General features: G+C 41.6%; 1 long non-coding RNA gene across 5 annotated transcripts in view; it reads right to left on the minus strand.

Moving 5' to 3' along the window:
* Window positions 1-22249, minus strand: part of LOC130149981 (uncharacterized) — a 130575-nt gene that overhangs the window by 39241 nt on the left and 69085 nt on the right. For 4 of the 5 annotated variants that reach the window (XR_008822079.1, XR_008822078.1, XR_008822077.1 and 1 more), the window contains one exon: window positions 13510-13670. The exons of the other annotated variant lie outside the window; for it this stretch is intronic. This is a non-coding gene — a long non-coding RNA (uncharacterized LOC130149981). The remainder of the gene's footprint in view (window positions 1-13509; window positions 13671-22249) is intronic. 5 annotated transcript variants of the gene reach the window in all.

Below are 22249 nucleotides of genomic sequence, written 5' to 3' on the forward strand. Positions count from 1 at the left end.
AGCCGCAGCTTTCCAAAAGGGTCAAGCAGTTCGTGTCCCACGGACCTAAACACTCCATGGCAGATAAACACGCAGCAGCCCACGACCCACTGACTCAGCATCATGGGCAAGTCACCTCTTGTGCTGGACACGTTTTGGAGTATTCCTAGCTGTGCCCGGTGTACTGGCCTTGGCAGGGATGCCAGCGTTTGGCAGCACCGCTTCCTTTAGGCTTTTTGCTTGTTCTCACTGCCAGTTCCTTAATTTAACTCAACCTACTTTAAAGGTGCATTAGCACAAGCACATATCTGCCTCAACTAACATTCCCTCAAAAAAGAACAAGTCAGTTCAGCACCAATGTAACGATTGTGGGCACCCAGAGACAGTACTTGTCACGGCATCGCACCCCACATTCCCTGTGTGTGTGATTTCAATAGACAAGGATTAACAATTTACTATAAGCGCTTCAACACCTGACTCAGTCCTTGGAACTGGTAACTCGTATCAATGCAAAAATAACTGTCTATTTAAACTGGAGAAGGAAATAAATCCTGTTGGCAAGATGCCCAAGGGCAATGGCAAAGACTGCTTCTTGTCCAGGTGGAAAAAGAAATATCATCTTCCCCCTTCCAAGAAAGTACAGCTCAGCCCCAGCACGGCAGGGGGTGGTGGTGGGGGTGGACGTTTTCCTTCCTTTATGTAGGGTTTAGCTCTGTAAAGATGCCCTGAACTAACTGGCAGAGACACAAACTGCCCCCACCATCAGCAGCTTCACTGAGGGACCAAGATACACCAGGAAAGCCAGCACTAGCACCATCCATCCCAGACTGCTCTTTGGGAAGTTTGCTCTTTTACAATCCATCATTTTGACACTATTTGTGTATTGAAATATGCATGTTTACATAGTATCAACCTGCTGGGCAAATACTCCAGAGTACCTTTTGGTGCAGATGCCTACAGACTCTGCCAACAAAGAGTCTGCAGACATCAACACACGGCCGTAGTACCCTGTAGAAATATTCCAGCAAGGCCTCTACTTTCAATGTACAAAACCACTCAAGAGAAACTAATTTCATAAATAATCATGCAACAACCTCACCTGAATCCTTCCAGTCCCCCCCGGCCTGCAGTGTGGATGCAGCTCCTACTCCTACGAGGACATGCCAATGCAGAGATGCCAGCAGCAGTTTGGGGGGACTACAGCACTTACTGCAGTTTGAGCTCAATTTTCAGAGCTACCAAAAGGAACAGGTATAGGCTGTCCCAAAATGCAGGTTTGCACTGGATGATGCTGAACCTCTTCCAAATAAGCATCTACCATTTATTTTGACTGCTTTTAAATGAGACCTGCAGGTACGCTAGACAGTCAGGTTCATTTCTCAGCATAATTACAAACTGAACCGCAAAATTCTGTGTCGGGGGGGGGGGGGGGGGGGAGGCAGATACCTATGAAGTTAAATCCTTGGAATTCTGTTCCAGATTTTTCTCCTAAGCCAATGAAACCCCCAATGCACTGTGTCCCAACTGGAAGCAAGGAGAAGACTTGACAAGTGGGATTTATCTCACTTCTATTTAAATACCTGCAGCGTAGATGTTGGTATCCGAGTTAGTCACAGGGAACCCCTTTATAGTCAGTGTGAAGAAACTGTCACTTCCATGACATGATTCATCTGACTCAGTCCAGACAGTTACTTGGGATGTTTTCCCTCACAGAAGGGAAGCTGGGAACTTCGCAGCCCTGTCAGATGAGTAACAGTGGTACCAATTCTCAAATGCTGCTTTAAGCTACTGTAAAAAGCGACACGGAAAATGGGAGCTTTTTGATAATTACTTACAGTACAAACTCTTCTCTATCTACTTATTTAAGTACAAAATCACAAGCTGCCTCTTAACAGTTTTTGTTTGACAATTCCCTTGCTCAAATTTGCAAACTGCATTTTGCAGCACTGGCCTAGTATACAAGAGGTGGACAAAGAATCTGGGGCAATGTGTGAATTTAACTGATTCATTTTCACTCTTAAACTAATTTGAAAGCAAACACAGTAACAGGAAGAGCAGAAAGTGGATTTTATCATACAATATCCTTCTCCTTTAATAAAAGGATGCTTATGAGGAAGGATGAATCTTACAGTTAAGGGCAAGATGTTCAAAGTGCACTACTAGCTCTGGACTGTACTTCTCACTTACATTCACCAGTAAGTCCACCTCAGTACCAGACACACCACGTTTATTGCCTCAGATTTACGTTTCTGGAGAGGGCATGGTCATGAAAGGAGATCTTCTTGGGGAGATGACGAAATGGGCGCTCCTGAAGCAGTTTCTCTTAGAGCACAGCATCATGGGCTAAACTCTTCATGTACAGAAAAGCTGACTGCGAAGAGGAGAAATCCCAAGGACAATTACAAGCACATAGCTATTAATGAGTAGAGTTGAAACTTGTGATGTTGCTCTGCCCTCTGCAGCACTGCTTCATTTGACCTATCTTACTCGGGAACTCCCTGGTCAGTCAGCCTTGTTCTCAGCGTAGTGGAGTCAGCAGCCAAGCATTTCATTAACCTCCTCGCCCTTGCCAATCTACTCAGCAGAGACTGCACGTATATAAACAGCTTTCTGAAGAAACCAAAGAAACAAAAGGGATCACTTCTGTGGAAGTAACATGAACTCTTAACACTCGAGTGCCTATCCTGGGGCAGTGGTACAGGCCTGGCTATGCTCAGCTGAGATCTGGCTGAGATGGCCCTCCACCTGTAAGAAGAGGTGATGCTGTAATACAGCACTGCTCCCCATGACGAGACTAACCTCAGAAGCATCACAGTAACTTTTAACACAGCAGAGTTTTTCATTTCAAAGCTCTAGACTGCTGATGCACACTCAGACCTTGAAAATGTAGAAGTAATTCATACGGCTTTTTAGGTCTCTTAATTATTTATCTCCCATCTACATAAACAGACTCACTCCACTCTCACCTTTGTTTCTAACTGATTGCTACATTACAGTAGAGTAGCAGCTTCTTCTGCAAAACCAGCGGTATACGATTGGCCACCAGGAAAAGTCAACATCCTTGGTCAAAGAGCATCTAACAATTAATATACTTCATTTAGCTGCCACCAATGATGTCACCAAGAGCAAAGTACAACAACAGAACTGACAGCCAGGTGGGACGGAGCTTCCCTCAAGTATTGTTCGAGCCACAATCTGACAAACCCCTCATTGTTTACCCGCCTGTGGAAGTGGATGGCACACAAACAGCTACCTACGTGTTTCTCAACACATACTGGGAGACGCTTGGGCAAATTTATCGCTGGAAAAGAAGCACATAGACAACAGACTGCAAGCTGAATCATGTAAATTTGGGTAAAGAGAATCCCATTAAAGAAGCAAAATTAACGTTAAGTGTATCAGATGAAAGATTTGATTTCTAAAGCCAGCACCTGAACAAAAACTCAAACTACTTCGAAGATATTCAGGTCATCCAGACAATTATTTTAAAATGGCAGAGAAAGACAGTCTGATGATCCATGTATGGAAATAGGAGCCAGAAGCTCTGAATCATTCATAACAACACTTAGCAGTTATATCATCTGCAGATCTCAAAGCTACTCTGCAAAATGGGTATGAATTGCTGGCACCCAACTGTGGCTCCTCTGCAGTTGGTTGGCATCACACCGCTACACCAGGAGGCCTGGAGAGCACGAGGGTGCTTTCCAAACAGCAGTCAGTAATTACAGCTTTCGTCCCTGTTCATCCACCTACCTACCTGCAACTCTAATTTCCCATTCCCCACGGCAGCCAGCTACGACTGTATCCCATCTCCCTTCGCACAAATGCGGGCGAAAGCAAAGTGTTCATTCAATTCTGTTATCTCTCTGGCAAATTCCTTTTTTTAGAGTCAAAGCTGCTTGAAGGAGCTGTGTTTTATTCTCATCTCCAACAGCCGCATAGACTTGGTGGACTCCTCAGCATCTGTTGTACCTGAGAGTGATCCTTCATGCTACTCTTTTATTTAAGAGTAACACAGGAGTCAGCTGAACCCACCTTACCCATCCAGACATCCCTGTGCTGTTTTACCTCAGTCACATTTATACACTGAAGCCCTCAGATTTATTTTGCAATTTAAAAAAAAAAAAAAAAAGTAAGAGGCTAACACACGAAGAACATTAAGTGGTGTGCTGAAATAACCGAATGACCCCCAGATAACAGCAGGCTGCACGTCACCAGGGCTCTGGCTTTCCACCTGATCCACTCAGTGCCACTACACCCAGTCTGTGTATTTATTTGGACGTCACAGACTATTCCCATAAACTGTCTGTGCCCCACCCCCCCTCTGCTTAACAGCAATAGCTGTCCCACAGCAGGAGTGGAGGTTTACAGGGGTATTTGCCTTTTAATTGCCAAGGGCCTTGTTAACACCACCACATTGCAACAAGGCTTCCTTTAGCCAGCCCTGTTGCTGCTGTACCTATGTGCCAAATAACAAGGGTTCAGCTGCTGTGATCAACTGCCCACAGATGAACAGAAGTACTACCTGCTGAAACCTTCAGCAAATGTAAACCCCACTGTCCTGCAGATGCAACTCAATGATAGGACACATTTCCCTGAGTAGGAGGACTGGCAAAGAGATACAGTTAAAAGGGGAAAAAAAAAAAAAAAAAAAGTGGGGGGGTTGATAATCAAGGAAGAAAAGCCACTACCAAAACCTTCTCTGTATTTCTGCTGGCTATGAGAAGTCTCAGACACTAGAATGTTAAGTTTCTTCTTTTCTTCTACACCGTTCATCCCTCCCATCAGTTTTGCTACACATGAGAGGTCCAACTTAATACAAGAGTATTTTTTTAAACGAAGCCTTGATTCACAGCCCATTTTTACTAGCTACCACTGCAACTAGTCTAAGGTTAAAACTTTACATTCTCTCAGCTGAACCCTTTCACCTCTGCCTGACACCACAACAAAGTAATAAACTAGACCTTTAGGTATCTCTTTCTCCCCACTCCAGTGATAGGAGGATGGAATGAGAAGCAAAACTCCTCTGCAGGTTGAGCCTGAATTAGGAGGGAGAAAGACTTTATTAAAATTGGAAAATGACTGATATTGCACAGCAGAATACAGACTGAACCCATCAGGATAAATGAGATTTAATCTTGTAAATTTGGTTTTGGGAGCAGGTCCTCATTTTTATATGAAAGTTTGTGTATCACCCCAAGAGCTTTCTGTAACACAGAAGTTGCCCTATAAATGTATGTCTTTGAGATTCTTCTCCCAGTAACGGAAACATCATATAATGAAGCTACAGTAATTTCAAAAGGAAGAGGCTGCTCAGTGCAAAGCTGGAACATATTTATTGTCACCCCAACCCATTTTTATTGACTTGCTCAAGCAGAATCATTTTTAATATCACCTTCCCCAGGCGTGCCTTCAAACAGAGGCGAAGCTGCTTCCCCTCAGCACCGAGCTGCAGAGAAAACCATTTCCTGCTCCAGCCCAGCGTGTGCCAAGATACTGCTCGGCTGAGCCGCGGTGCCAAGTAGTGCCGAGAACTGCAGCTCGCAGCAAGGACCAATTTTAATAAGCACAACTTCCTGCTTTTCAAGGGGCTTATCTGAATTCCTCTTCTTCCAAATTTGCTGGATATTTCTGAGATTTGTCATGTGTTTCTTTCCTTCAGTAAGTATACCCATGCCCCTCCACTGGCTTCAGCCGATTCCCAGGAACTACTTTTTCCCCACCTTCCACAGTTACATCAAATATTCAGTCTCCCACTTCTTTCTCAAGTCCATCACTTGTGTCACATCATTTTCATTTCAAGCCTCAGTCTTCACTGGAAATACTCAGACTTTTTGAAGTCACTGTGTCTAAACAGTCATAGTTTTATATATAAATCCATACCTAAAAAGAAGTCAGTTCATAGAGGAATTTAAAAAATAAGTGTCACTAAAAATTAAGGCCCCAATGGACAACATTTTAATTTCCTGTGGATTACTGACATGTCTAAAATGCTTTGCCAGATAAGGACCTATCGGGAGATCTCTAATGCTTCCAGCAATTCCAGTGCAGTTCCGCTGAGTCCAGTAAAAACCTCACCTCTGCTCAAGGGGGGAGCTTGCACGCCCTCCTGCTGCTCACACTCTCCCACCTCTGCAGCAACTCCAGCACTCAACTTGCAGAACCTGACTGCACAAATCCTACCCCCTGCGCAGGGTCCAAGCCTGGGTTAAAGATAAAGACGGGGGGATGGCAGCATGGACAGTGGAAATCCAGCCTAAGCACCAAAAAGAGAAAGGTTATGAAGGGAACAGAAATACAGATGTGACCAGATGAGCTGCAGTGTGTCTGGAGGAGGGCAGTGACAGAAAGCAAGTTTATCCTACAGCCACCAGGCCACAACAGAACATGCAACCTTGCCTGGACAGAGTACTCTGTATCACCATTACATAAAAAAATATAAAAAAGAAAAAGGACCATTAAAATATGATGAAGTATAGATTTTTCTATGCAAGGTTCTTTAATGATACCTGCTGGCTTTGAAAACAAATAGGCAGAACGCACATCAAGCTTAAAACCATCATTCAAATCCCATCAGTCTCACACCATCAGGCTCCTTGAACTGCAGTGAACTGACCAGTCTCAGCAAGGGGTCACAATACTGAAATAACTTACAAATTAGTTTAAAGCATACTTAGTAAGTCATGAAAAATCAACACAGAGATCATCAGTTAGAAGTTCATTATTGGTGTATCTGATGTTCCCTTTATCCTCTTTGCCTCTATCACTCAAAACCACACACCTGCTTTTGGGAAGTATTTATTACTTTTAATGACAAGTGTGACTAAACAATTTTCATAGCATTGCCTGGTAGCCTTTACTCTGCCAGGCATTTTTTCCACTACAATGATTAAATAATCAAAACTACTTTTAAAATTTTATTTCAGGCAGTGAATGTTATGAGGTAAATGCCAGACACAGCTGATCCTACTCTGAGTAGGAAATTGGACTGAAGACATCCTGAAGTCCCTTCCAACCTAAATTATTGTATGATCCCATGATGCAAGTATCATGTTATAAAAATCCATGCAGGCTTGTTCATGTTTCTTGGGTCTCAGGATAGAAAAGAAGAAAATAGAAAAAAAATTAAATATCTCTGCTGCCAAAAGGTACAGCATTGGGTGGCAGCAAAAAAGGGCCTAGCAACTTTCATCTATACTGGTAACGCTTCAAACTTGTCTATACTTCTCTGAAATTATTTTCCTCTCGGGATCTGAAAATTCTCTACGCCCTACTTGTTCCATTTCACAGTACCATTTATGCTCACATGTCTATAAGCAAATTCACTCTGGCACAGTCAGTGATACCTTTTTTTTATTTCCCCATGAATTCCTCTTTTAGAAGAATTAAGTCTATAGAGCAAACAGAGAAGTCAGTCACCCCAAAAAGGCAGTTTGTTCTTTATTTACTATCCATATTTGAGTGTTTAAGTATGAGGGAAAATTTGACTGTGTACTTCCTCCGAACCGCACTGCTCTTAAGTCATTATATTCCCCAGAGTTACAGCGCAGACTTTTGGTCAGCCCTAATTCTGTTTTCACCCAACTTCAACTTACCCTCTGTTCCAGACTCCCCCAGCCCACACACTTACATGTACAGTTCACTTGGTAAAGGTTATTGCATCGCACATGGAACTCCATGAATCCGCTTTATGTCTCCTAAAGCTGTCAATCCTTTGAAAACTAGTCTCCTTTCACATCTTACTCCACATGAAAGGAGACAGATCTTAAACTCTTCGGTTAAATTTTTCCAGCTGAGTCCAGGGATTTCATTCCCGGTTCGGTGAGCACGGTGGTGCTCTCATCCAGAACTCTCCACCAGTCCTTTGGCATGTGTCAGCTGTCCTCCACAGCAAGTGAAGTTTTAGCTTACCGAAGGTCTCTCCCAGGTTTCAACAAGCATTGTTGCAACTGCTGAAGAGTCAGGACTTATAAGGTGTGCAAATGAAAGAGGAAAGGCTGCAAAGGCTCATTAGTGTAATTTTGGGGACAAAGGTATTGCAAGGAAGGGCAGAATTTCACTCCGGAAGGACTGACAGCAAAATGTATTTTGTTTAATCTCTTTCCTTTGCAGAGTCAGCATAATCTAGATTATTCTGCTGCCGTGACAGAAGATTTGAGAAGCATTCTGCACGAGAAACTTCCAGCTGGGTTTGGGTAGGATTTGAAATCAGGCAGTAGATTCAAATTCATCCAAGCCACGGGAAGTCAAATGCATCAGTGACTAAAAGATCCCATAAATTTCCTGTACTAAAAACCCACTGAATGCTCTTTTCATCGTAAAAAAGGATTAGCAGCATATAAACAGTTTATATAAGGAGACTAACGATTTTATTGTGATGTGCTATTTAGCATTTGCGGAGGATCCAATTACAAAACTTTGACTTAGTTTTCTGTAAGTCACACTCTGAGTAACATGTTTTGATTTACCTAACAGCAAGAACTCTGGGTAGCAGACTGTTTTACTGTATGTGATCATCCAGACCTATCATCACATTGCTGTTGGATGCAAATTCTGTACAGAAAAAGGAGATTTTGCTCCCTGAACATTAACCAATTGTTCAATCTCACCTAGCTTTGAAGAAGTTAATATGGTGACTTAGGTTTTGGGTGCAATGATACTAAAGGCTTGTCTCTCAACACAATCTGGCAATGTTTGGACGGCAAGCAACATTGAATACACAGCTTAATGCTATCTGGAAAGAAAAGCCAGTCAAATTTCTGGACCATGAAGCAGAAGAAAGGAACTCTGATACAATATAACATAGTCAACTCTCAAATAGCCCAATAACAGGAAGCTGGGGTAACCTGGTTAATGAAAAACCATCAATAACAATACCTTCTTTGCAAAGCTAACTCCTGGCATCTTCAGGTGGTTTTATTAGCTTGGCCCTGGCACTGCAGGAAGGCACAGATCCAGCCTGGGTCCCAAAGCAACATGGTCATGTTCTTCTAACACAGCACCTCAGCCTCGAGGGTTTGTACAGAGTAGTTTATGAGCCTTTGCACAACACTTAACGAAGCCTCCAACATCAGGGTTGTTTAGTCCAGAGTTAGTATCACTGTTCTGGTATTTGGCCACAATAAAGTCACCACCCGAACAGTCTGCTTACAGATGTCACAGATCTGACTATACACACCAGACCACTTCAGCTCAGACTGCAGCACGCTCCTGTTGGCATCCTGGGCTGAGGGTTATTCTTGCAGGGTGATCAGCTTTAGATCTTTAACGGAACAGTGGGGTTTGAGGGGAAGATATCTCAGGAAGAAATAATTCTTCCAGCAAGAAATTGGCCGTTGAAAGAAATAGGGAGAAGGAAAGAAAAAAAAAAAAGAGGAAAAAAAAAAGTAGATGCTGATAAAGAAGCCACTTGCATCCTCACAACAGCAATGCACTCCAAGGACTGCAGGTCTTAGTACACAGTGCTACGCGAGTACAGAGTACACAACTGCATGTATGCAGGACAAACAGCAGCAGCCCTAAAACAATCAAAGCACTCAATGCCCATTCTCCTGAAGACACAATACAAGTAGAATTTCCACCAATGTAATTTTTTTCCATGACCAGCTCTGTTCCAAACACCGTAACTTGCATAACACAAGACTGCTCAGAGCAGCAAAAGCCAGGCTGTTGACAAAGGTGGAATATACAACAATATACCGATACTCTGTAGTACATAAATGGGTGAAAGTCAGCAAACAAAACAAAAATAAAATGCAGATGGTATGTAGCTAAAGCAAACGGTATGGTTCACTGCACACCTAGCAGGCCAAGAAGGAAGGGAAACTCCTTCTCAGTGTTTACGTGAACAATGAGTTTCCCTGAAAACTCCAGGAGGCCGTTCCCAGCTCCTCCACTGGCACCATTAATAGGAAAAGCAAACGCTAGAAAGGTGGTTTCAGTTCATTACTGACCTCGGTAGAAGTCTCAGTACCGCTGAACTCAAGCGCAGACCAGTGTGACCTCTTGCTTCAGGGTGGTATTGTTACAGCATGTACAGCATGCAATGCTGCTTTTTAAAAGAAAATACAGCTGTCTACATGCCACCATGCTCAAATTGATGTTCCAGCAGTCACACAGGTCTGATCAAATCAAGTTCAATGTGTTGCTGCTCAACCCCATGCTTAGGATACCAGCCAAACTCTCCTCCATTTTAATGCAAGGCATGAAGAAGACACAACGTGTAACTGGGCAACTGCAGGTGTGGGGTAAACTCTTGAAAGCAGCAACCCAGATATTATACATGAAAGTGAGGAAGTGCTGCAGTCACACTTACCAGAACTGTAATTAAAATACACATTTTGGGATATGTCTGTCACCCCATTTGTTAGCAAGCTTTTGGCAACTGGGCATGCAAATGCAAATTAATGTAATGAATGCAATGCTTAATTAAAATATGCTTAAGAAAACATCCAGAAACTCTTTCTAAATTAAAATCTAAAAGCAGTGACACAGGGCACTGTAATATCTAACGGCTATTTTTAAAAAAAACTTTGGCTCCTCTGCTGCATTGTTTCTATTGCATTAAAATGTCAGTAATGGTTAAAATGTGAAAAATAGGAAAAGTCTCACCAATTCAAACCAAACCGCAAACCACTTTGTAAGATCATGGAATTCTACAAGTTAACAGACAAATGAACGAACATGCACACCAGTAAAACTGCACAAGAAGAAACATGCCAGCTTCTATTTATTTTCATTTGCTGTGTTCTGGAGTTTAGGAAAAAAGGGCTGCAGCACTACAGTTCCGTTAAAGCTGGAGGTATATTTTGGAAGTTTTCACTAAAGAATTCAGAGTAATTTTCTTTTTCAAAATGGCTTTGATTCAAACCAGGAATGTGAATGCAAAAAGTTACAAAAGCACTTCAGAACCTGAAAATAGGGAGGACTGGAACAAACATGAAGTCATCTATGGATAAAGCTCTCCAAAGTATTACCAAAAGACTGAGTGGAGGAATTTATATTTGATGTGTGCTGTGGTTAAAGAGAGAGTTGAAAGAAAGGACAAAGAGGTAGGTTCTTTAGATGCATGTATGTGCAAACTCATTATTGCATAATTTTAGTTCAGGTATAAAAGCTTATCTAAAACACTGGCACAAATTTTTACAGAAGTTTCCATCTCATGTTTTCACAGGGGTTTAGAATCACTACAGAATTTCTGATCCTGTGAACAATTCCAAATAGTAACCTCATTTTACTGACAAAGGCACAGAAACTATGCGCCAGGCATGACCTAGCAAGCCAGGGAGAAAGACTGTAGTAGAAAACTCTTGATCTTTGCGCGTCCACTTTTTTGGCACATGCAAGGACAATCCTTCCTCCCTTAATCACTTGGAAACTGATGGTGAAAACACAACGCAAATATCTGAAAAACAATCCATTGACTTACCACTTAAAAAACCAACTGAAACAGAGTAAGAGGAGGCAATATGACCCTGTTTACCTACAGTACACTGCATCTCCACTTAGTCAGCTTCTTACATCTAGTAAATGTTAGCACATTTTAAACTTTTGAGCAAAGAAGCTGAAATCCCACCTTTAAACTGCTGAGTTATTTGTTAAGTCCAGAGAAATACTCATTAGAAAAAAAAAAAAATAAAAATACACGCAGTTAATCACTGAACACAAGTGCCATGACAACAAATCCATCTGTGTGATTTTTTTTACGTCTTGGGTTGGTCACTGAAGGTGTCAGAGTCCTACTGGCATTGGACAACTGGTTGCTCATTTCACTGAATTTTCTGAAGTAATATAATACCAGAGCTTCAAAATTACAAAGCAATGTATTACTGCATGATTTTAATTGGGGGAGTGGGGGGGTAATACTCTTATTTAGCCAATGGCAATGACTGTCCTACGTGCAAACTCTTCTTGTTCTTCATCCAACCCAGTTTTAGGCTCTGAACATCTCACAATGCAACAGAAGCAACCGAGGACTGGCATGAGCTGCTACAGGAATACAGTTCAACTATCAATTGTAGCTTATCAGGTATTGGTTATAAAATCTTTACAGTCACTTGGAAGCACTCCGAGCTGCAGCAACTCTCAGTTCTTTCAGAGTATATTTAATACAACAGTAGCAATGAATGAATTCAACCTCCTCATTCACATAGCATGAGGAAAACAAGGTAAGTACATATTATTAATTCTAATTTTCCAGATGGGAAACTGCAGCCCAGAAGAATACGATGACATGCCCAAGATCACAGGCAGAGAATGCTAACTTCAACTTAAAAGGTTTTAAGCTAAGTTTTCCCTGCTCAATGCAGTTGACTGCTGTTCTTGAAAGTACTCAGGACTGACAATCACAGATCTCACCGAGCGCTCCAGAAAATCTACATTTTCAGAGGCAAACTGACCTATATCTCAATCATAAAAACTAACACAAACATTAGAAGCCATACACATACTATTAAGGATCTAGCAGTATTTTTTAAAACCAGGACACATAAGCAGAGGGTCCTTTTTCCTGGCGTCTCTTTGAAACTCGTTACCTTGCCCTTTCCCATACAGCCACCACTTCCTCTTGCCCCTTGCAGACACACACAGCCTGTTTGCAGGCGCTGTGCAAGCAAGACGACCGAAGATTTGCCAGGATTAACACTCTGGGAATATTCCATGTGAAGAATACAGAAATACACCCAGTAAGAGATTTCTTGAAGGGTTCCAGCAGTGGCTATCTAGGGTAATATTTGCAAAATCTAAAGGGTTTCCCTTTGTCCTTCCTTCCTACCCCCCATCCAAAAAACCTTGCAAAGGCATTAGGGAGCATAAAATTACTTTGCAATATTTAAGAGACATTCTTAATACTGCTGCTTCAGCCACCAACCAAACAAAACTTTTCTTTCATCATAAACATACCACTCGTCTCATAACTGTAATAACCTGCACTTGCAGCCAGGGACCAGTAACACTTCTTGTGTGTTGCAAGAACAATCCTCTCTGAATTAAATGCTGCCAATCCTGCGTTTTCAGTTTGCAGCGAATTAACAATAAAAGTATCAGGAAGTCCTACGTTTCTGAAATGACTTACTAAAAATATCTTATCCCGCCAGAGAGGACAGCAACAAGGACTTGCTCATGGGTTTACAGTAACGTATTTTCCCCAACACAAAAAGTGCTGGCGATACCAACAGTACAGAGAGATGTTCACCTTTGTATATGCAGATGATTAAAACAAAAACCCATTATAGACTAAATTTTGGCTGCAAATATGCCGATGTCTTCTGGAAGAAGCTTTGCAACCTCCTGTGGAGAGCGCTGTGATTTTTACCTGTGTAACCCGGATCTGAATCTATAACCCCACTACTCTACCAAAAAAAAAAAAAATGTTACTGGAAAAGGAGCTCACTGAGATCAACCGAACATGCCCATAAGGCAGCTGTATATACATTTAAAAGTAGTCAAAATAATAATTATGATAAAAATATAAATGCCTGTTCTGATAAAATGAAAGCACTATTAAAAGGAAAGAGACACACAAAGAATTACCTTCATTCCTGCTGAAAAATACGTAGTCAGAACAGGACAAACTGCATGCTTCGAGCCGTTAATAAGAAGAGCAAGCGAATGAATAGCTTTCGGATGAATCCAAATAGTTTTTGTTTCTCTGCTGCAGTTTCACCACTCCCACAGGGTAATTTCTATGTTCACTTTATAACGAAAGCAAAGTACAGGTCAGAATAAGAAAGGGAGGAGACCAAAAAACCTCTACTATATTAGTCAAAGTTTGTCATTCTTGCTATATTGTTTTCAAATGGGGGAAACAGGGCTGGTGTGACAAAAGGGTAGGTTTAGATGGGGTGTTCTGCTTATGCTTAATAAGCCAAAAGCTCGGTTCATCTGCATTTTATACGATCAGATTGGTAAAAGCAGGAAGCAAGAGTGCATGATTTATGGAAAGATTATCACATGACTAAGAAGCACAGAACAAGAAGGGCCAAATTCAGCTTTACAAGAGATGCACATCGATGTAAATGAACTTTGTTGCCTTTGACAGATATAATGTTCAAAATGGAATAAAAATATTTGATCTCCATTAAAAAGACATAAAGCCATTTTAAAATCAGAATTTAACCCACGCTTTTCAAACAGAGCAGTTGTTTCAGGTCTGTTCAATGCAGAATTTCTGTACTGGACAAGAACCACAAAATTTACCTGTAGGGTATTTTAAAATACATTTCTGCCACCTCTCCTCTACCATGCTGTCTCCAAACAATCCAGCTACCCGCTGCTGATCAACACACTCTTGTACACTTACAGACTCCTATGAACATTTCAAAATTTACTGTAAAAACTTAAAAGGCAGGACAGTCTGCAAATGCACTGGAAGCACTCTTTCATTAAATTCCTTTATGAAATGCAAGCGTATACTCACTTTATTATTTGGGGAACAAAATAAGGGGATGTAACGTCCAGCAAGGCACGTACATTTTTGTTCAAATGAAAGTGAGAAATGATAATGCTCTGTTTTTTGCTCCGTTGCCAGCAATTAAATCTACATTTCCATGAAAAGCTGATAGATTAGATGAGCTACAGGCCATTCCCCCCACCCACCCCCCACACATGGACTTTTTATACTTAGAGGGGAAGGTGTCAGAGGTGAAAGGAAAAGTAAAGATGAACATTTACTAGGATGCTACCTGTAGTGCTAAGGAAAAATAGAAAGTAACAAAGGGTTAAGAAACTAAGAGCAAACATCAAGGATGACAGCAAAACAGAGTTATCCTAGCAGAGGCAGTGTTTTTTTCAGCAACGGCCTCAAAGCACTGCTGTCCCTTGAGCAGCTTGTTCAGATGGCAAAAGGTTAAAAGCACTGAGGAAAACCTGAATCATCTGACCTAAAAATGGAAAAGAGAGAGGAAAAAAAACCCCAAACAAAAAAACCATGACTCTGGTACAAGCTCACTTTTAACATGATGCCCTCTTTTAAATACTGAAGGGCTCTACTCCCTTTTAACAAACACTTGGTAACACACACACGTGATGTGTGCAGACAGTAAAATGAATTGCCATTATGGTTCTATTAGGCTGAATTCAGAAACCTCATCTGTATTTCACTCTGTAGTAGCAAACTATGAATCAACTGGGTGAATTTTATACATTTTTTTGGTGATATTGTTTCAGTACAATCTAACTTCATTGTTATGTTTAAAAATAACCTGCAGATCCTATTATGACACTAGCACCTAAATAATAAAATGTTAAATAGCCAATTATCGCAGATTTCTCTGTGTTGTCTGAAGAGCAAGGCACAGTATGAAGAGAACACAGGGCAAGCTTCACGTAAATATCTGAGCAATAATGTATGTAGTTGAAAATAGGGCTGGCGGTCCACAAAGTGCTTTTTGATAAGTCTTTAAATACCAGCCCCTCAGGTATTTTCCTGTACTTCAAAACTGTCAGATCTGTCTCCAGCATGTGTAGCAGCAACCCCAAGAAAAGATTCAAAACAAGATAAAAATAATTGAAGGAAAAAAAAAAAAGGTAACTGTTTATCATACTGTCCAGGAAGTGGTTCTGTTTGAAAAATCCTGCACAAAAGTGAGTGCTGATTTATAAACCTGTCCTCACTGGAGTAACTCAAGCATCCTTAACCATGTGCAGCAAACAATACAGCACTCATGTATACAAAACACCTTCTGGGAGACTGCATTCATGCAATAGTGACTAGATGACTGGTGAGTTAGCTGCTATCAGGATTACGTTTATCTTACTCAGCTACAGGTGCCAAAATTTACAGACTTACTTGAAACTATATTCTTGAGGAGCTGTCAAAAAGAGGCGAGTACCACTGGTGAGCCTTGTTAAATTCCTTAGGAATAAAAATTTACATGAACATCTGAGAGGGAAGCAGCTTTGCAGGTCAGCATGACAGTTGAAGCAAACTTCTGAATTCCCTTAGGCAAAAGCTACTTTCTCCAACTGGAATGCAGTTTCCCAAAAAGAGATCTCAGCATGCAACAATCTCAAACCTGTTGCTCTCAATTCCTTTCTAATTAACGCAGGCATTACTGGTGGATTGGAGATAAAGAAGGGTAATGGAGTCACGTACTCAAATAAATGGAATTGAAGTGAGGAACTAGACAGAAAAGGTGCAAAAAGAGCATGAAGTAAAAACCTAAGAGAAGCAGTTCTGAAGAACGCAAGTTGTATGCAAAGGTGCCATGCTCCTGAACAGCGTGGCTGCAGGTAAGTAGCACAGCGGATCTCTGCAGCATCACGTGTTACCAGCAGCAGTCAGAACACTCACTGGGGACACACAGCCTGCTCCAGGTCACCCCCGACCACGCCAGCAAAACATGGGACAAACAGCAGCGGCATACACAAGGTAACCAACCATCTCATTCCACACAAGTACACTAATGCTTGTGGGTTATTAAAAGTTTTTGATGTTTTGTTTGGGTTTGTTTCCTTTGTGGGTTTTGTTTTTGCTTCAGCACCTTTCAAACAACATATGTTTCAGGAAGCTTTGGCAAAGCTTAAACCAGAGAAAAGAAAAACAACCAACAAGTGAGTGACATGATTGCTGCTGAACTCCTGAATCCCAGTCTTCTACAATCAACTTCTTACAAATCAAAACCATTTAGAACAGGTAATAAAGATCTGAATGATCTAAACCCAAGACATTTTTAAATACATAACGTTCTTCATTCAGAGTGAAGACAACTCAAAGCTGTTTTGAGTTACAAAAGAATTAAAAGCAGCCACGGACCTACAAGGGATTGTGCGTGTCAGTCAGGGAACCATGTATCTGACGCTGCCAACTCATCTCTGTACCACAAATAAGGAATGGCAAAGATGTTCTTTGAACCGCTGCATTTGAATTCCATCATTCATTTCCTCAGGGTCCCCACCAAAAACTGCGGAAGAAAAGCAAATCTAAAAAATTCTTTCTAGGTTGACTGCACATGGGAATAGGAAAAATAAATGCATGCCTGTCTACTAGTTCATTCAAGACTTATGCCAGACAGGAGGTATTAGTCACTCTTCTGAGCACAATATTAGGATGTTGACTGCAACCAGTCAACGGCCGATGCTTGAGAATGGAGCCATCAAATTCGTTTCCTGGTCAAAATTCACAATCAACAGAGGTTTCTCAGAGGGAGGGTTAAACATGGCAACAGAGGAGAAGAAAGACTTGGAAGGTGACTGGGCCTCAAAAGTTTAATTATCATTTGGTCATTCCTCCAGAGGAAAGGGAGTGTTTTTGCATGACACAGCCAGCAAAACATGCAAGAGTCACATCCTGGTAAACGGCTGCAGCTCTAGTACATCTGACCTTGGAGGCCAGCTTCATGCATAGCAGCACTGGCCAGGTGAAGATAAATGGAAGGAATGCAAAGCAAAGGAATAGGGACCGATTTCCAGGAAGGTATTATGAAAGTACTGCCCTTCTTGTGGGAGAGGGCGGCTTGTGTCTGGGTCCCCAACATGCATACCAGAGGATGAGCCGAGTAGCCTTTGTCAGCCTTTTCAAAGTCCAGCAACAACCCTCATTTTCACTTAAGCGGTGCTGTCAGGCTGAAGACCACAGTTCAGCAGCATCACCAAGGGTAGGCGTACTTGCATTAACCACCTCTCAGGCCCCAGCAAACTCCCACAGGAGCAGTGAATTAAAGATAATCTTTCTATACCCTCCACGCCACATGACTATGTGCGGTTCCTGGGGACGGAGGTACACCTGAATTGCCATTCCTTCCGCACTTTCTGACCACTTCCGTCTACCCTGTCCCTCTTCCCACTCAGAGGGAATACTGCAAACTAAATTAGTTTATTAAACTCTTTCTATGCATAGCACTGTTGCAAATTATATATCCATTACGGTGTCTTCAAATGAATCTGAGGATAGATTTGACTCACTTAGCAAAATCTGACTCATGCTTCTTGGGTATGGAAAAAACAGTTGCAGAGTTGACTCCTGTAGGCTGCAACTCTTGAACCTTGCTGCAATTCTATTTAAGCAACAGCTATGCTACCAGACTTCTGGTTCCCTATGCATCTTGAGCACTGGAGCAGAAAACAGGGAGAAAACAGTAAGCATGAAGTGAGTCAAAACAGTTACCTTTTGCTAAGGCAGGAGCACATGGCATACATGCTTCTTTGAGGAAGAAGCTAAATATGTTTTTAAAAAAGGTATGGTTTGTTTTGCTAGAGATAAGTTTCACACTCAAAGTTAGATTAAGAATTCAAGTCAATATTAGGTGTTTGCTTGGCCAGTTTAGCTTCTGGATATAAAGGCCAAACTTTCCTATTATGCAAGTTTTATAAGATTATACCTCCTTTGATTTTGAAGGAACTATTAACCTGTTGTGAGTCTGGATGGACTCCTGTGAAGTTACACTGCGTGTACACAAGCATTAAACCTGCTCAAACTAACTACATGCTGGGGAAAAGTTCCCCTCTTTACTCTTTTTACTGGTGCTCTTGGTTACTGATTGGGTTCCCCTCCGATGGGATTTACACATGCAGCTTTTACACAGTGGCTGTGCAAATACTGGGCTCCAGCAGCCAACAAAAAAACAACCATAAAAAGTCTTCTGCATTTTCCAATACATACTTCCCTAATGGACTGCATTCCATTTAAGAGCTGCTCATTCAAAATAATACAGATTATTTGTAATGTCTGTGTAATCTTCAGATCCATTCTAAGGACATACTCAAAGGCCACCACAACACGAGCTGCTTCTGAGGTTCAAAGTTACATTTGTGTTTCCTCTGAAAGCAGCAACTACTTAAAACTAAGTACTGTTTTCCTTGAAATTATTTTCACTGAACTGCTAATGGGTGATTCATTGTAAACTCACCTCAAAATATTTCATAATGCAAAGAATCTTCCAAGGAGATATATTTTTTTATTGAAGAGAACCAAAAGAAAAAAATATGTTCAAGATCAGTCTTGTCTGTCTGAACTGCTAGACACCTGGTTCTATTGTGCCTGTGGATTTGAAGGGGTTTACATCAGATGCTGAAGAAACCCAGAAAGCATCAACATTGTTCAATAGCAGTACTGTATGTTGAGAATGCAAGTTCAGCTTCCTTCTTGCATGTCCATGGGCCAAGAGAGGAAGAGTGATCCAAAGAAGATTCCTGGATCCAGCTTGCAAACTCACACAGAACACCTGTCATTAGACAAACCCCTTCATCAGCCTTCTAGTTACCTACAAGGGCTACTAAGAAAACACAGACTCCTCTCATGAGCACACAGACGAACAGCAAGCAGTAACAGTCATGAGCTGCAATAAGGCAAATTCTGATTAGACCCAAGAGATAAAAAAAATTTAAAGTCTTCATTATGAAAACACTGGAAGACAGGAACAGAAAGGTTATCGACTCTCTGTTCATGGAGATCTGCAATTAGTAAAGGCCCTTAGTTGCTCGACCTAACTTCCAAGTCAGCCCTACTTTGAGCAGGAGGTCAAACTGGACCACCTGAAGAGTCAAACCCAGTTTAGCACTGACGTGATGTAATGAGGCAATGCAGCCTGCTTCAAACACATGTGCTACAGCACAATGCTCTACTTGCAAGGCACCTGTGGACCAGCAGCACAGCTATGCCTGGCCTGGGCCACCCGCAATCCTCCAGACCTGGATGTCTTCTGTTGCTTTTCCCAGGCTTTATTTCCCCACAGACTGCTACTACCTTCGCACTTTGCCCTACCAATAAAGGTGGAAGATCTGGGTCCTACACTATCTGGATTTCCTGCAGGTAAGCCATTCTAAGAAAACAGAACAACATCTGGCAGCAATCTGATCAGAAACAGCTGCTGTTACGCGAGACCTGTGGATAGGGTACATCAGGTCCCTGCCAGATAACTCACCTACCTGAACCATGACATGGAAACACGCAATCCTTCACATTAGCTGAAGAACATCCTTCCAAGAGGATTTTCTTCCACAGAAACCACTTCTCTACTCACAAAATCATCTACAGGAATTACTAAAATTAGTCAACAATTTCCCACAAGTTGCAGTCTAAAACTAGAGCCGCTGAAAAAACTCCCAAACACAATTTTCACACTGCAGAACACCGATTGCATGGAAATGTGCTGACTTCACCAAAATTCTCAATAAAAGACAACAAGATTGGCCGGCAGGCCAGTCTGTCCAGCTTCCTGCCAGGCTGCCTGCCAGCCCTAGGGTGGGTACTCCAAGCTCCCCCATTCAAAAAATAAGGATCAGATATGAGAAGGCTCCCACGGGATGGGGATTCTGCTTCCTGTAGCTCTCTAATTAAAATAAATCCTGTACAGATGCATGTATCAGGAAGGACAGGGATGCCTCTGCCATCATACAGCAAGAATGGCTTCTCAACAACAGAAAAAGTTTTAAGAAAATTTGCTTTTATTTCAAAAAACAGATGCCATTGCTAACAGCACAGGAGGAAGAGAATGAGATGTTACGGCACAAATCCGCAAGAGGGAAGACAATAGCAAAGAAATCCAAACAGCAAAATGACAAATTGGATGTGAGGTATCCCCATCTTATCCCTTCTGCAGTATGTACACAGCTACTACATTTAATTAAAATACAGCTAGCTTGTATACATACTGCAGGGTTTTCAACACCCCTGAAGTGAAACAGTGCAACGCTCAGGAGTCATCCTTCAGGAGTACACTCTGTGTTTCTAGATGTGGAATACAGATGCTCTGTGACAGTACAGTTGCAGCAAGGCCAATGGATCAACGCAGAACAAAAAGCCCAAAGAGTTCGGCTTTTATACCATCTACTTCCTCAGCTCTGTACATGGGATTCTTGCCAGGACATTGGTAACATTAACAGAGAATGCAAAGCTGCACATCAGGGTGTCAGGCTGCTTCTCAGCAAGGATGTTTCACTGGATAGCTCTTTCTCCTGAAGTGCAGCGATTTAACTCCATTGGACGAAACTATTTCTGCAAGACTTGGCTGTGGCAAGATCAATGCATTTTCCTGGTTAACCACTGCATCCACATAGTTTAATGCCTGCTTGAATTCACTTCTTGCATTCACAACAGTAGCAGCATCACAGGGCAAGAACTCCTCTCTGCACAGAATTCATGCTTGCTGTGCCGCACAACACCCAAGCAAACCACCCACTGCTGCTGGGTAGGAGCAGTTTGGTACGAGTACGTCAGCCCTTCATATCGAGGGCCAGAATGCTGTTGAAGCACTGTGCCGCAGGACCTGATGACGATGCAGAGCACATTAATAGCCTGACAGTGGGCTTTCTGGTGATACACACTACGTTTCCATCATCATCAGGCTATTTGTCAGCCACCCATCCGTGATGCCCCAAGCTCTGACTGATGTGTAAGATTAGCCATTATTAATGTAAAGCAGTCTACAAAGTCCTGCTACACCAGGTTTTGAAACTCCAGCCTGCTAAGTCAAATAAACAAGGAAACACCTCTTGACAGACCATGCCCCTAACAGAATTAGAAATGCAAGGTATCCAACAGTAATCTGGATGGGAAGCTGTTCAGTAGATGTTTGGACAACAGAAAGGGTTAGTTAAACCCTACCTTAAGCAGCTGCAGAGTATCAGTCAATCAATACCATTTAAAAAAAAATATTTCTATTTATTCTTGTCTTTGGGAAAGCAAGAGTGAGGAGGAAAAACATTTTAAGTAAGTTCAAGTAAGATTTAAGTCCACAATAATACTAGGTCAAGATTTTTAAGTGCTTTACTGATAGCAAGTAAAACATGCCTATCTCTGACAGGGGAAATTAAGCAGGGAAAGGCCAAGCAACTTGTCCAAGCTTATGCAACAGATGAGAAATACAAACACAACACAGATCCCTCCCCAGGCTCCATGTCTGTGTCTTATTACCCTTTTAGTTTAAAACCCCTAAATCTTATTTCACACTGCAGCAAGTTTTCCCACATAGTTTTAAGTGTTAAGTCTTATCTCCACTGATCTTTTTTCCTGATGCAGTATTCTCACCCATTATCTTCTCCTCTATACACATACAATGTAAGAGATTTAGTATTTCAGAAGCACGAAAAGGGGGAAAAAAAAAAGGAAGTCTTAAATTTTAATATAAAGGCAAATTCTTTTTCACATGGGCATACTGAATACAGGTTTGAACTGGCCCTCAATCTTACAAGGAGAGAAAACACTATCTGGAAACTGTGAGAAAATTTAAAGTGCCAAGATGCTACTAAATGTATTATTTAAGATGTTCCAATTTCCTGAATTAATATGATGTATAGTGTATTTTAAGTATTTTCTGTTCAGCTGTATATACAC

The sequence above is a fragment of the Falco biarmicus genome, chromosome 5, assembly GCF_023638135.1.
Source record: "Falco biarmicus isolate bFalBia1 chromosome 5, bFalBia1.pri, whole genome shotgun sequence".
Lineage (NCBI taxonomy): Eukaryota > Metazoa > Chordata > Aves > Falconiformes > Falconidae > Falco > Falco biarmicus.